Source organism: Pteronotus mesoamericanus, unplaced genomic scaffold (assembly GCF_021234165.1).
Source record: "Pteronotus mesoamericanus isolate MK-2021 breed Mesoamerican mustached bat unplaced genomic scaffold, CSHL_Meso_final contig_61, whole genome shotgun sequence".
NCBI lineage: Eukaryota > Metazoa > Chordata > Mammalia > Chiroptera > Mormoopidae > Pteronotus > Pteronotus mesoamericanus.
Window position 1 is genome coordinate 549932 of NW_026555217.1, and position 16423 is coordinate 566354.

The 16423-nt window shown below is 42.7% G+C and overlaps 1 pseudogene; it reads right to left on the reverse strand.

Moving 5' to 3' along the window:
• Nucleotides 1-3707: 3707 nt before the first annotated feature.
• LOC129076567 (immunoglobulin heavy variable 4-38-2-like) lies at nucleotides 3708-15903 on the reverse strand (annotated as a pseudogene).
• Between the last annotated feature and the right edge of the window lie 520 nt (nucleotides 15904-16423).

A 16423-nucleotide genomic window follows, 5' to 3' on the forward strand; every position in this document is an offset into this window, starting at 1 on the left:
ACTGGTTGTTTTGGGGGTGTATGTGTGCTTTTTGGCTTTTGGCTCTTTGGTGGTGTGGTCTCTTCCCGCGCAATGGAGACTATGGCAAGGAGAAGTAATCGGGACTCCCCGGTTCCTCCTCCCGTTCTTTCCCCAATGCCTCTGTTTCTAGTCTCTCCTCAGGGGTCTCTGGGCAGTTCTGTGACCCCTTTGGCCAAGGATCCACCCCCTGTGTGGCCTGCATTTCAATCACAGGCAGTCTGGTTCATGCGCGCCCCTCTTCTGCCTCTTTGGGGCGCACCTTTCCAGCCGACAATGGGGACTACGGAAAGGGGAGGGAGCTGGGGCTCCCTGGTTCCTCCTCCCTTTCTTTCCCCAACGCCTCTGTCTCCAGTCTCTCCTCAAGGCTCTCCCAGCCAGTCTGCACTCAGCCCCGCAGCTCACATGTGTACAAGCTCTGTGTGGAGCGCACAAAAGGCACGTTAATTGATTCCCTTTTGCCTGAGCGAGATGGTAGCTGCAGAGTGGGAGGTGCGCCATCCCCTGGGCTCCACCAGCCCCCGTGTCAGTTCTCCTCACAAAGATTTCCTCACCAGTCTTTTCCCAGGCCCCAGCCCACCCTGCTGCCGCCTCTACCCAGAGATCAAGGAGGGTGGCTGCCACTGCAATTTTTGTGTTGGCCCTTTAAATGTCTCTTGCATCCCCAGCCACCTGTCTCTGGCAGAGAGTGCCCCTAAGCTTTTCAGGGTTGTTTTTTGTCTGTATTTTCTTGGTTTTAGCTGCTGTAGTTTAGGGGTCCCTGTTTATGAGTCAGACCCCGTTCTTCTCGGGGGAAGCTAACTGGACGTTTCAATGTCCCTCTGGTGCCAGTGCCCGTGGGCACCCAGCCCACCTTCTCGAGCCTCCACCACACTTCTCAACCATTGGGATGTGTGAGAGTTGAATCCACTGTCCGCGGCACTAAGGCTCCTCTCCCACTATCGCTCCACTGCTTTCCAGGTGATTACTCCACTATTTTTTTGCAATTTCAATTTGGTCTTGGAAGGAGGTCAGCATGACTCCCATTCACTCCTCTGCCATCTTCCCCCTCAGAATCCAGATACAGTGCCCTTTTTATATTCTTTATCAACTTTTTGATTAAATGTTTGTAGAAAATTTTCCCTAGAAAAAGAAAACAAAACAACTATTAACCCTTATTTAAACTTGTTGCAAATACTTTCCTATACTGTTACTTGTCCTTTAACTTTTTTATATGTATATTATGATGTAGTTTTAAATGTTTAATATAGTCTCATAGACAATATTTTACTTTATAGTGTCTGGCTTTGAATATGTTATTTCAGGGTAAGAAAATATTATTTTGTGTTTTCTTCAAAGCTCACTGGATTTTATATATTCATTTTTAACTCACCAGAATATATTTTGTATAATGTGTGAAATAGAACTCTATATTTATTTTATTTCAAGTAATAGTGGTCCATGCACCTTATTTGTTGATTAATCCTTATTTTCTGCATTAATTTGAAATATCATTTAATCATATATTACATTGTTAGATATATACATTTGTTTCAAGAATGTTCTTTTAATTTCATTGATCTATTTGATTATTTCTCTGTCCATGTCATGTTGTTTTAATTGCTGAGACTTTATGAATTTAATTTTTTTAGTATGTTATAATAACTTTTGACATTTAAAAATAAATAAATAATGCCAATCTGTATGAAAGAAATAAGGAAAGAAAGAAAAGAAGGAAGAAATAAAAAAGAAAAAAACTACTTTTTGCAACTTAATAGAGGGAAGTGGATAATATTCAGCTATGTGAATAAGGCAGTCAGTGAAAGATAAATACCATATGATCTCACTTACTAGTGAAATCTATTAAGCAAAATAAACTAATGAACATAATTAACCACAGGCAAAGAAACACGGAGCAAGTAGTAAGTGACCAGAGGGAATGGGGAAAGAGGACAATGGTGGAAAGAAGAAGAAAGAACTAAACAGAGAATGAGTATAAATGACCCATGGACTTGAACAACAGAGTTAGAATTGATTGTGGAAGATGGGGGCAGTGTTGGATGGGTGGAAGAAGGGAATATTGAGACAACAGTAAAAGAATGGGCATGATTTAAAAATTTTAAAAAAAATGGCAATGCATGCCTACCTAAAAAGTAAGAAATATTTTAAATAAATAACATAACATAACATCTCCAAGAGCTGGGGGAACAACAGCAAACAAAGCCTAGAGTGGGTAGAGGGAAGGGGATAATCAAGCTCCTAGCAAAATTAAATGACATAGAGGCTAAAAGAAAAATTCAAAAGATCAATAAGTCCAGGTAATTTTTTTTTGAAAAGGTAAAAATTGAGAAACTTTTAACCAGACTCATCAAGAACAAAAGAGAGAGGACCTAAATAAATAAAATCTGTCATAAGATAAAAGAGAGAGAGAGAGAGAGAGAGAGAGAAGATGCAACTGATACAGCAGAAATACAAAGAACTGTACAAATAACTCTGCCAAGAAATGTGACATCCTGCGCAGCATGGACACATTTTAAGAAACACATAATGTTCCAAAACTGAATCAAGAAGACACAGAACACCTGAACAGACCAATAACAACTAGAGAAATTGAAGCAGCAGTCCCAAAACTCCCAGCACACAAAAGCCCTGGATCGGGCAGCTTCACAGGTCACAGGTTCCACGTGCCCCCTGCTGCCCAGTACATGCCTTCCAGGATAGGTTACAGTCTGGGCTCAAATGGTATACACCTCTGAGCATCTCTAGTCTAGAATTTAAGGTTGCATTTTGAGTCAAGGATGCTCCCTCTGGGACATTGAGTGTTTAAATGTCTCAGGATACAGATATTTGACCATTCTGAACCCCTGTGATTTGATGGGGAACATCAGCCCAGGGCATTGAGAAGCCACCAGACAGCCTCTTCCCTGGACTTGCAAGATGCACTGACTCAGGTGACACCCATGAGTCCAGAAGATCTTAGGATGTTGAGGGCATGATGTGGTCAGATTCTTCTGCTTGCATGTCCCATGTGAATATCCCTGCATGTGACCTAATGACAGTGTACTTATCCAGCTCAATAGGTCACACACCAACAGACACACTCACACAGTGACTTTGTTCATGGTAATGACTCCAGGCCTTCCTTCTTCTCTGTTCCTAGTACATTGGTAGGATTCCCACTCAAATGCAAACTGAATGACCTATTATGATGGCATGAACTAATACGACTGATGTAGACAGGAGAGTACCCAAACTCATATTTTCCTGTTCTCCCAGCATCTGGTAGCTGCAACGTCCATGGTAAGTAGGCCCTGAGTGCCCCGGGATGGGGGTCAGTACCATAACTCTCTCATCTAAATGAGTTAGGTAACTCTGTCCTGAATGAGAGAGTTGGTCTTTCTGACCTAAGGACCACAGGTGTGCATCACAAAGCTCACAGCCTGTAGTCCTGAGAGTCAGATATTGAGACACTAAACTTGTTTCCTCAAGAGCATGTGCAGGGGCTGATGTAGGAAGAGTGGACTCATAAAAATGGCCCTTGGCTGTCAGATTATGTTAACCTAGGTCAGTATTGTTGTCCCCTGTGCTGCCTGCTGCCCTGAGAGACTCGTTGTGTCCTGAGAACACCCTGCAAAATACCCCTCTTATTCTTCATGGAGAGGTTTTGGTCTGAGCTCACCCTGACTTCCTGTCACTGTGTCCCCTGCACACTAATACACAGCGGAGTCCTTGGGGGTCATGGAGCTGAGCTGCAGGGAGAACTGGTTCTTGGCCGTGTCTCTGGAGATGGAGGTGTGACTCTTGACCGTCGGGCTATAGTGTGTGTTTCTACTACTACATATGTGCCCGATCCACTCCAGCCCCTTTCTTAGGGGTCGGCGGATCCATTGCCAGCAGCTACTACTGGTGATGGATTAACCACAGACAATGCAGGTGAGGGAGAGAGTCTGCGTGGGCTTCACCAACCCTGGGCCTGACTCCTGCAGCTGCACCTGGGTCAGAACACCTGGAGGCAAGGAGCAATAGTCCCTGTTATTCATGTGCATCACCACCATCCCATGTACCTATGTCCGACATATAAAACACTCACCCTGCGGAGCTGTCACTAGACTCAGGAGAATACCCAGCAGTCTCATCTTCTTCAGGAGCACAACTCTACCTTCCCTGGAATGTCAGTCCCTTGTGAAGAGAGAGCTGAGAGTCCTCACAGACCAGGGTTGGATTTACCCTTGAACGGGGAGATGTATTTGCATGTGGGGGATACTGTTCTCATAATAGCAGGGAAACACATATCACTTCCCCATGTACTTCTGGATCCAGAGCACATTTCTACTTGGACTCAATGGTGAGGGCCAGTGAGAGGAGAGCAGCGGTGTGATGAGACCCCTTTGAATCATGTCAATGGACAGCACGTCTTTCCAGTTTCAAAGGTAAAGTGGGACATGGGATGTGGGGTTGCACTGATTTAATCTCATGCAATATCCAAGTGGATATTAAAACAGATTAAGAATTTGAACAAACATTTTCTCAAGTCCAAAGAAAAACATGAAGTCAGTTCATCGTTTCCATATTGGATAACCATAATTTTGTATGAATTCTTAGTTGATATACATTTTGATTAAATAATAATAGCAAAATAGAGAACCATCTTTCCTTTGAACTGAATGAAGACCTCTGGGCCTGCAGGTGGCAGTGGAGGTGCAGTCTCTGTTTCAGCCCAGCTCCAGGGAATGGGTGACACTGGTTAGAAGCTGTCACTGAGGGTCCTACACAGGCTCTGCCTTGAGAGAGGTGTTTGTAATGACACTGTGACATTTACACAATTTTGAAAGTGCCCAACTATGCATTTTGCAAACCCTATTCCCTTTCTTGTTGTATAGGGGTGTAAAACAATTTGTGATGTCAGCCTTTCTGTAAATACAATCTCATACAAAGGACAGTCATTCGTGAACTCACATTTATTTTGCTTTATCTATTTTTGATAGTCATATTTACCAGAGCACCTGCCTCTCAATTACAGTGAGCATTGGAGATGTGAATCCTTTGTGTTGAAAGTTTTATAACTCTGGCTGTCTTTTACTATTGTGTAGTTAACTATTGTGTACAAGTCCTGCAACTTGAACAAAGTCTCCAATTATACCTGAAAATAAGAAAATGTGTGATGTGAAGGATTGATGGAAGTATTTGAAAAAGACTACATACAGAATCTGGATCATTCTCTGTTCATCACCATAAGTGCAAGGCACATGCCCCATGGTCTAAGAGTGGGATCCTCTCTGTTCTCTGTTACCAATGGAAACAAAAGCCAGGTCAAAAAACCTCAGGAGACAGAGAGGCAGTGGACCTTGGTATGAGGTGGAGAACACTTCTTGGGTCTGTGGTTCATGCTTACCTGTGTCATCCCATTCTCTATACAGATCCTCAATGCAGGGCTGGGATGACCACATGCCGAGGGCACAATGGGGTGGGAAGCAATGCAGTCCACTGCAGGATGGGTCTGACCCTGCTCTCAGTTCCGACTCAGGAGGAGCCACAAAAAAAAATGTCATAACCATGATGGAGGGCTTCCGCTTCTTTACTCTGGTGCAATGAGACCCAAAGGTCTGAAGCATAGAGAATGCATTTAGTGAGAGCAGAAGAGGGTACAGTTCGAGTCCATTGTGTAACATCTGGATGACATCTGGGACATGTGAATTAAGAGAAAGTATTGCATTCAGCATTAAAGATTCTCATGGTTTTTCATCTCCTATGCTATCAATAACAACATTTTAATTTATTTTTATTTACAAACAAAAAAATAAGTAATATTTTTCTGGGCACTTCTGGAGTCCATTAGACTGTTCCAGATGAATAAAGACAGTGTAGTTCAATGGGCTCATATGAATTCTGACAGAAAGGATGAAATACATAGTTCGCTGAAACTTGCTTGCTTAGGAAACCTCCTTCTAACCCCTCCTGGCCATGCCCACTGCATGCTGTCCAAAAAGGAAGATGAGATGATAAAGGGAGACTTGTATGGTCCCAGCTACATGCTTTTTTATGCTTCCTTCCACATCCCTCAGAACAGTGGCTGAGTCTGTGCAGAGGGAAAGTCCATGGACCCCTTGTGATGAGTGTGAGCACATGCTCCTGTTTCCTGGGCACCAGCTCTCATGCCTTTATCTCCTCAAGTCCAGACAACATGTATCAATAGCTTGTTTCAATTCCTATCAAATCAGGATTGCAATGATGATAGGGAAACCAGCAAGGCCTTCTTATGTAGTGCCTTTGTGGTCACTGTTAGATGTTATGGAAAAAACAGTGTTTCCCTTAATATGAGAAAGATATAAGTCAGTTGTCCATAGTGGTGTCACATCTGCATTGAATTCCTTTCAAACCCTTTGAGTAGCAGCACCTGCCATTTGGTCTGTAAGTGCAGGTCACAGCAAGTGCTTGTTCTTGTTGGGACCCCTTTGCAGCCTCCATGGTCCATGAGGTGTGGCCTGCCCTAGCCACAGTGAGCTATATGGACTATTCCTGAAGGAACAATCCAGTCTGCATGAGTCCATGGTATAGAGCTGTTCTCAGTCATGTCCAAGTGTGGATATTACAGGCCAAACACAGTGACAAAGACTTTACAGGTGAGGATTCAGATACCAATGGTCATTATCAAACTCACTTTGAGAGGTGGTAATAGAGTCAGTCATGGGAGAGCTGTGTTGATGTTTCACATGTGAGCTCTGTGTCCTACAAATCCAGCTGCCTGGCAAGCACTGAATTCTTGATTAGTTCCAGGGATATACAAGAGATGAGTACAGACCTAGCAGAATAAATTGTCATAAAAGAGAGAGATTTGAAATGAAAGGTGCATTTGAATGTCACCAGTAATTAACTTACCAAAATACTTTAATTCTCACATAACAAGGGAGAATTAAAAGTGCAAAAGGTTGCCGAGGAGACAGGAAATTCCATCAGACAACATTTCCCCTACAAAGCGATCAGAGTATGAACTAGGAACAGAGAGTGACCCTGAACACGTGGCTTAGTGTGAGAGAGAGTGAAGTTTCTGTATGGATAACAAGTAGACAGAGGTGTGAATTCTACAAGGAAGAAGACAGTGCTCAATGTTCATGTTCCTTCCGTGGAGTTTGATGCTGAATGTGCAAATGAATTACTGCTTCATTTCATTTTTTTTTATTTTATTTTATAGGCTGTGTAGTAAAACGATGCTTAAACATTGTGGTCAGAGAAGAAACTCAGTCATGACTAGATCTGCTGAGGCGAAGGTGTAGGTACAGACTGGGAAGTAAGTTTCAGTTATATCAATTTCACTATTGAAAATTCTGATAAAAATGACTAATATGAAATAACAGTATAAAAAAACATAACTGATATGAAAAACATCACTTTCTTCATCTATTTATTTTAGAATGAATAAATCATTTCTATAAGCCACACTTTCTGGACTGGGGATCTAACTCTTTGTAAAACTGGTCAGCACACATCAGTTCAGCCTTATTTTTACCATCATGGTCTGTGAAACTGTGGACATGTGACATGGTTATAATCAGGAACACGAGGGACAGGCTCATCCCTGGCTTTTCAGAAGTAAATTTCATGTTCTTCTCCCTCTTTCATCCATTGCTATCTCTGCACATGACACTCAAGAAAGCTGACACTCCCCCACATGAGATGGGCATCATCTGGGCTTGAAGTCACTTGCTGTGTAAATCTGTGTGTAGAACTGGAAATAGATACTTCCAGGTTATTTTATAGTGGGATTAGGTAAACCTGAAGCTAAAAATTGCTGGACTCTTGTTCTTGATGTTGTTATTTTCCTCCTTGTGTAGCAATTTGAACTTTTCCTTGGTCATTTTTCTAAGCAATAGAATAAAATGCTAATCTAGTCTTTGAAATATTTGGTTGGCCAAAAGGTTTGTTTTATTTTTATGTAAGATTACTCCAGTATCACTTTGTCAGATTCAACTTTATTTGAAACATACTGTTAGATAGTAATGTGAGAGCAATCATCTCAGCATACATTTAAAACTTTACAAAATGGGTGAATCTTGTGTAGCAATGTTAATATCGGAGAAAAATATATAAAACTCTTACAATACATTCTGCGATATTATTTCAAGAAAGTAAAAACAGAATTGAAATCCAAAGAAAGGTGTGTGTGGTGCATAGAGCAGATGTTGTGAATGATATAAGGTGTCAAAAGTAGTTTCTGAACTTTTATGCAGGGGATTTCTTTATGGATCATGCTCCACTGTCTGGTAGGCCAAATAAAGTTGATAGTGATGAAATTGAGTTATTAATTGGGAACAATCAACATTATACCACGCAAAAGATAGATGACACCCTGAAGATATTAAAAGCAGTGATGTTATTAGTGAAAATGAAAAAAAAATGTATTTCATTCTATAGAAACCACAAAATGAACTTTTTGGCCAACACAATAGAACATTAAATGGAATTAAAAAGAAGAAAAAAAGACTTATCCCAAATTCAAGGAGGCTAAGACAAGGTTGTGAAACAGAGTGCAACAGACAAGAGTCATGGCTCAATCCGGAACTCTTCTCGAAAGTTTCACCTTTAGTGGAAAAATAGTGAATACCCTGTAGGTTTGTTAGAGACTCCCATTGTGAATCTTGACCTAGAATTATCTGCTGGTGAATCATACCTCAATTAACAAACTGTGGGGGGCTAACCAAGACTTACTAAAGTAGTGTAACTTCCTGAAGGCTTTTTCTGTTCTTCCAAGATAAATCAACTCTGTGAATAACAAATATTCTATGTCTTCATAAGATACGTATTTTTATTAGCCTGGGAATCCAAACCAATCTGACCCAGGTAGCTCTGCCTCTACATGATGTCACCTAAGCTTGGTGCTGAGAGTATGATGCCAATTATCGTGAACACTGGAGGTCTTTGCTCCCCGGTGTTGGGTTCACATGCCTCCTGTGCCGCCTTTCCAGTAGGTAAATATGTTGCTTCTGGAGAGCTAGGAATCATCTCTGTGGGGCAGAGCCACATTTTTGAGTATGGTGGAAACTAAGGTTTGATTCACTGAGGTGGGTTAAAAGAAATGATGATTTATTGGAAGTGGGGACAAGAGTGCCTGAAACAGACTCTGTCATTTGCCCTGGAGAGTTGGTTGTCTGTCATTACAATAGACTTGTCTGAGAGACTTCAGAGGTGAATGCAGTATGAGGAACCCAGAGAAGTTCTCTGAGAGAAACTGTTATAGGAAGTGCAAACCAGACAGAAAAGCATTCAAAAGATCCAACTGCTGCTGTTCTTGTGGTAATGCTTGTGTTCAGGGACTCTGAGTGCCCCTTGGTGGTCGCAGCACCTCAGGCCAGGACTTCTGTGCCTGGCCTCTCACTGACTTCCCCTGAATATGTCTACTGTACAATTCATGGCCATGAGGCAGCTCTCTAGCTGTTCAGTTCCATGTAGTTTGTGATCATGGACCTTTCAGTCACAGTGACCCTACACTGGAACTTCTGTGTGAGTTTGTGTCCCCATTTATAAGGGTAAACCCCCATCCACTGAAGCCCTTATCTTGGGGCCTATAGCACCCAATGCATCCAGTCCCTGGAGAAGGTTTATCCAGAAGCCTTGAAAGAGACCTTCACTGAGACCCCCTGTTTGCTCACCTCAGCACCAGATTGCACCAGAAGCACTGGGGGCTGCTCCTCTGAGGGGAAGAGACAGGACTGATTCAAAATCTCCCCATACTGTCCCTCATCCCCTCTTTAACCCTTGGACTGGGGAGCCTCATACCTGTAGCTACTAACACCGGGAAGATGGCTCTCCATCTCCAGTTCAAGGTGAGGTGCTCTATACTCAGGACTTGGGTGGGGGTATGTATTGGGATGATCATCCCTGGGCACAAAGAACCTCACATATAACAGATTCTACCTCTGCTCACTTGAATATTCATGGGGCAGAGAGTTTCATAGCTAAAGACATAGGTGATAGACAATAGAATAAAGAGGAATCATGATCTGAGGGAACGTGAGTGTGCAGGTAAAAGTTAGTGTTGTAGGATGTGTGTAGCCTACAATGTCTCTGAGTTCCATACATACATAACTTTTCCACCATTTTCCACCATTTTTTTTCTCATTCACATGGGAACCTGCATGTGAATGACACAGTCTACGTGGACTAGTTCTGCACTTTAAAATGAAAATGTTTTATTCTGGTTTAGAGTGAAATACAACTACTATAACTCATGTATAAGAGGAACCTAATGAAGAAAGAAAATAAGTGAACAATATAGAGCCAGAGGCAAGAAAACAAGGGACAGACTAATAGAAATCAGAGGGAGGGGATGAGTGTAATGAGTTAGTGAAGAGAGAGGGTCTAATTAACAATAAATTATAAATGGCTCATGGGCATCGACAACAGAATGGGAATGACAATGGGAGTTGGTTGTGGGCAGAGTTGGGGGGAACAACAGGGAAAATTTGGGACAACTATAATAGCACAATAAAAATGAAATAAAACATAAAAACAATGCTATTTTAGAAAAATACACACACATTTACAATGCAATAAAGATTTTATTTCCTTTTTTTCAAGATAGTTTATGAATCCCAATACTCTAGTATGTTCACAAATTCCAAATTCACAAACATCAGGCCATCACGTCTGACTCTGTGAGGGAACTGGAGATTAGTATATGACTCTCTTTACATGATAGCACAAGCACTCATGTCCAGAAGAGGAGGAATTTTTAATTTAGTTTTGACCACACTTTTCTTTGTAATTCCTGTCTTTATAACTTTAAAGCTCTCTATGACTTGTGTTTCCCATGAATGAAGAATAAAATCTGCTTTCTGGTGGCCTCTGAAAATATACATCTGCTTTTTTTTTTTGCTGTAAAACATTTATTTTGAGAAGACTTCTTTTGGCGGAAAGCTTCAATGTGAGGGTTTAGAATTCGTATTTCATCAATTAATAAATAAATGTCAAAACTTTACGATACATAATTCAGAAATTTACTTTAAGCTTTTCAGTTAAGAGGAAAGTGAGGTGGGCACACTTGTTTGTTGTTTTTGTTGCACCTGCTAAGTCAAATAACAAGTTGAAGATGAATCTAAAGTTAGGAACCAAGTGAAATGAATGATCCAGGAAGAGATACCATCTATAAAAGAAAAAAAAAAGAGGCAAATATTTGGAAAGATAGTAAGCAAATGTGCAAATCTTAAAAAAAAGAAAAGAAAAGAAAAAAGGAGTGCTTTTAATTCATCCATGTTTCTTTGGTTTACGAACTGCAATGGTTTAGCAAAGGTCAATGACAAGTAGGGTCGCGGTACTCAAGAGGGGAAATGCCTTACTCCAGAAGGGACTGGGAGTCATATAATGTTCTGTGCTCTCATTCCAGTGTCAACACTAGACCTCAGAACCACGATGCCTCCTTGGAACTAGCCTCCTGTTCATCGGGTTGCCCCTCCCAGTGGGCAGGCAGCATGATGCAGACCCTTCCGCTTGGGCTGTGCACCTGCAGTCCTTCCAGTAGGAGCCCCGCAGTGTGGGTGCCAGGGCTGGTGCTGAAAATCACACTGGAGGCAGGAGAACTTCTGCTTTAAAGGTATATCTGCTTTTAATTAACAAAATTTTGATTTACAACAGGTTTAGGTTTTTCTTTCCCCCATGAGATCAGAGGCTGTCAGTAGCTCCACAGATAAGGAAGGCTTGGCAGTAGGGAATTGTAACACAGAATAAAAACTTTATGCTGCTGGGACATACCATTAAATTGATTTAGAATAATGTATGCTAACCCTAGTATTAAAAATTAACACAGTAACAGTATCTTTGTAATCATATTACAAGTATTACCACTTCCAGTCCTGTTTGTAGAAGAAACAGCCTTTGTCACAGTTTTGGCAACAGAGATGGCCCAACAGAAACAATTTGTTTGCAACCAACGAGTTCCTGATGATGACAGTAGAAGTTCATATGGGGACCAGCAAGGACACTTATTGCATGCCCATACATTTTCCAAAGATCTCTCCCCCTCTCTCTCTCTCTCACTCTGTCTGTATGTCTGTCTGTCTGTCTCTTTTTATCATCTCTGTTCTTATACTAAATGCTACCTTCACTCAGATGTTACTGGGCTTCGAGTTGAGTGTCTCCTATCTTCTGGCTTGCCTGCACATGAATAAATCCATTCTCCATTACATCAGCAGTGGACTCCCTAGTATTGGCTTTTGAACAGGTAGGCAGCAAAACTGTATTTGGTTACAGGAGCATTGTGCCTTTTGATGAGCACCCTCTTCCTTGTTCATGTCAGAAAACATCTTCTTGGGTCTTTCGGTGGAAAGTCCAGCAAGCTCTCTGGGCTCATTGAGAAAAGCACTAATCCCTTTTCTTCAGCACTCTCAACCTAAGCAACTCTGAATGCCCCACTTTAATAATATTCACTTTGGGGATGAGGAATTAAACCTAAAACCTTGGGTAAACACAAATATTCAGACTACAGCACTGCCCCAGAACCTCTGGAGATAGAAGGTCCTTTCACCACCTAGAAATAAGTCCAGTGAAGGGATTTAATGATCTGACCTGCAGAGTCAACAGCCCCCGATGTGTAATTTTTGACTCAGTTTTCATAAGAATGTAAAACAGGCTGGATGTGGGTCTTCCATTGATGAGGGTGCCCCTACCCATCTCCCTCCTGGGTGATAACCATCAGTACTGAACCTGGGACAGATCCTCTCACAGAGCAGTAACCGTAGTGTTGTAAACTCATAAGGTTCTCAACCTGAGGGAGGACTGAGAATATGCTCTTATGTCATTGACTGTGTTGGAAGCAGGGCCAGCTGTAAATCCTTGACTTTGCTGCCAGTATGTCATCTCTGGGATGACTGGACAGAGGCATGGGCTTAGAATTTCATCCTTGATATTCATGTACTTATATTCAAACACACCTGTATTCAGAATGAGGGGAATGCAAAACAAATTGCTGGGGAGTCACTACAGTCCAAATCGACAAAGATGACCACAGCAAAGGTTCCTAGATGATGCTTCATGGACATCCTTTCATACATAGGACAAGGTGGCTCTGAAATATGACCCTTGTACAAATCACAGTAAATAATCAAGGTTCATTCAAAATAATTTCCCTGAATAGTCCTCATGCTTCATCTGGTCTAATGAAAATGTTCCCTGAGTTCCTTACATGCCTCATGCAGCAGCAGTCCTGGTCTCTGATTATGACTGTGTTTGAGTAATCAAGGAGGCACATAGCCCCATCATCTCCTCATTCCAGTCCAGCTGTCCAGCTTCTCAAGATGCGTGACACACTCAGGTTATGGGTCATTACACTGTGTCATTTACATAGAAATGCATGGCTGTGTCCTCAACTTCAGGCCATTTATATGCAGGTAGGCTATGCTGATAGAGGTGTCCATGGAAGAGAAAAAAATGTTCTGAAAAGCCATTCACATATGTGGGTTTTTCATTGTTTGTATTGATACAGCCCATGTATTGAAGGTCTCCTCCTGGGGCCTTTCTCACTGAGACCATTGCCTAGCTGGTGAAGGAATAATCAGAAACCATGCAGGAGACCTCAACTGCTGCCCCAGAAGTCCTCATCAGAGCTCCAGACTGTACCAGGGGCACCTAGGACTAGGCACCTGTGGAGAGGAGGTAGAAGTGGACGGTTATGTCTCTTGACTCTCTCTGGTTTCCTACCAGACCCAGGAAATTAGAACCCCCATACTTCTTGCCACAGATACCAGGTAGAGGCCTCATCAGCTACAATTGATGGCGACAGGATTTCCTGGCAGGGCTTCTCTAGGGGAGGTTGCGATTGGGATAAATGCACTCAGGGCACAGACAGATCCACATATAACCAGTCAAGTTCTTCTTATTTCATAATCATGAGGCAGAACACTGCATAGCTGAATATTTTACTCCATTTGGAAGAGGGTAGAGGATACATGGACCATGTTCAGTGGGAGACTCAGGGCCTAAGTCTGAACAAATGCTATTAGATGTAAATCACCTGCCCGGTTCCTAAGCTCTGAGCAGACTCACCTCCTCTCACTGAAGAAAAAAACCCCACAAGGCATGCTCCTCATTGAGGAATCACATTAGAGTGTAACATTGGTTGCCTGGACAAGTTCTGGGCTTCACTGCCTAATGTCTTATTGCTCAATCATAGTTTCCAAACTGCAATACTGGATACATTGACAATACCATCCCTGTTGCCAGCTCCTTAACATTCAGATGTACATAAGCCCGAGAAACACTCCCATTAACTGTGCTTCTCTTCTCTGTTTGAGTACTGTCATATCTCTGATAGAATAGGGTATTTATAGTCTCCTTATGCCTAATCTTATTTTAGATGTTTTTTGAAAAGCGGAAGACCCAGGGCCTCAGAGGAGGAAGTCGCTCCCCAGCCCCCACTCCACCTGCTCCTGAGACAGTATCTCTGAGATCATGTGTCCCATGTGTTGTCTACTTCCCAGTCCATGCTCTTCAAGGCAGGTCCTTGTGTGGGATCATAGGGCATACATCTGTCAGCATCTCTTGTCTAAAGTTAAAGGGTGCATTTTGCTTTCAGGACAGCCCCTCTGACATCATGTGTGTAAACATCTCAAGATACAAATACTTGGTCTTTCTAAACCCTAATGATTTGGTAAGGAGCCTCAACCCAGGCACTGTGAAGCCTCCAGAGAACCCCTTCCCTGGACTTGCCAGATACACTGACTCAGGTGATACCTCTGAGCTCAGAAGTTGTCTGGAGTGTTGGAAACTTGATGTGATCAGTTTCCTCTGCTTCAGGTCCCATGTGACTATCAGTGCATGTGACCCTAATGCCAGTGCACTTGTACTGCTCAATAGGTCACACACTAGCACACACACTCACACACTGATGATATTCATGATAATAACTCCAGGCCTCCTGTCTCCGCTCTTGCTCATGAGCAGGATGCCCACTCACAGGCAAACAGAGTGACTGAGCTCCTTGGACAACAGAACATAAGCAAATATGATTGATGTAAAGACAGGAGAGTGTCCAAACTTATGTTTTGCTCTTCTTTCAGTATCTGGTAGCTGCAATGTCCATTGCCAGAAGTACCTGCTTTGTCCTGGGAAGGGTTCAGTACCAGGACTCCCTCATCCAGTGAGTTAGATAACTCTAACCAGACTGGAAAGGGTGGTATCACCGCTTACCACCCACTTGTCTTCATCACAGAGCTCAAAGTCATGAGTTCTGAGTGCCAGACATTGGGTGTCATGGAACTTGTGTCTCCCAAAACACAAGCAAGTGCTGGTACAGAACAAGAGAATCAGGAAAATGGTCCTGGGCTGTCAGATGATGTTAGCCAGGGTCAGTGATTTTCCCCCTATACTGCCTGCTGCCCTTAGAGCCCAGTGTTATGCTGAGCTCCTCCTGCAGCCCAGACCTCCAGTGCACCCCAGAGATGTTTGTGTCTGAACTCACCCTGACTTTCTGTCACTGTGTCTCTTGCACAGTAATACACAGCGGAGTCCTCGGTGCTCATGGAGCTGAGCTGCAGGGAAAACTGGTTCTTGGACGTGTCTCTGGAGATGGAGGCACGGCTCTTGAGGGTTGGGCTATAGGCTGTGCTTCCATCATAACATATGCGCCCAATCCACTCCAGCCCCTTCCCTGGTGGCTGGCGGATCCAGTTCCAGCAGGGACCACTGGTTGTGATGGAGTAACCAGAGACAGTGCAGGTGAGGGAGAGGGTCTGTGAGGGATTCACCAATCCAGGGCCTGCTTCCTGCAGTCTCACCTCCGACAGAATACCTGTGGACAACGAGCATGAGTTTCTATTAGTTATGTGCAGCCACCACCAACCCTTAGACACATGTCTGACATCTGACACACTTACCCTGAGAGGCTATCACTAGGAACAAGAGGAAAACCAGCAGTCTCATCTTATTCAGGAGCAGGATGCTGTCTTCCATGAGATGTCAGCCCCTTGTTAGCCAAGAGCTATGAGACCTCACAGCCTGTGGGAGGATTTACCCTTGAGCTGAGAAATAAATTTGCATGTGAGGCAGACTGCTCTCATAAAATATGGGGGATGACATCACTTCCCAATGTGCTTCTGGGTCTGGATAATCTTTCTACTTAGACTTGATGGAGAGGGCCAGTTAAGGGAGAGTGAGTGGATTATGAGATGACTTGGAATCGTGTCAATGGACAGCACTTCTTTCCACTTTTACAAGTAAAGCAGGATGGGATGAGGTGTCACACACTTTTATTCTCATGGAATATTCAAATGGATATTAAAACTGATTAAAAATTTGCCCAAGCATCTCCTCAGGTCCAAAGATAAACATGAAGTTGATTCTGTGTTAATTTATTGGATAACCATTTTGTATAAAATAACATTTGATATAATTTGGGATGTAAAATAATAACTACATAATGAACCTTCTTTCCCTTCACTTG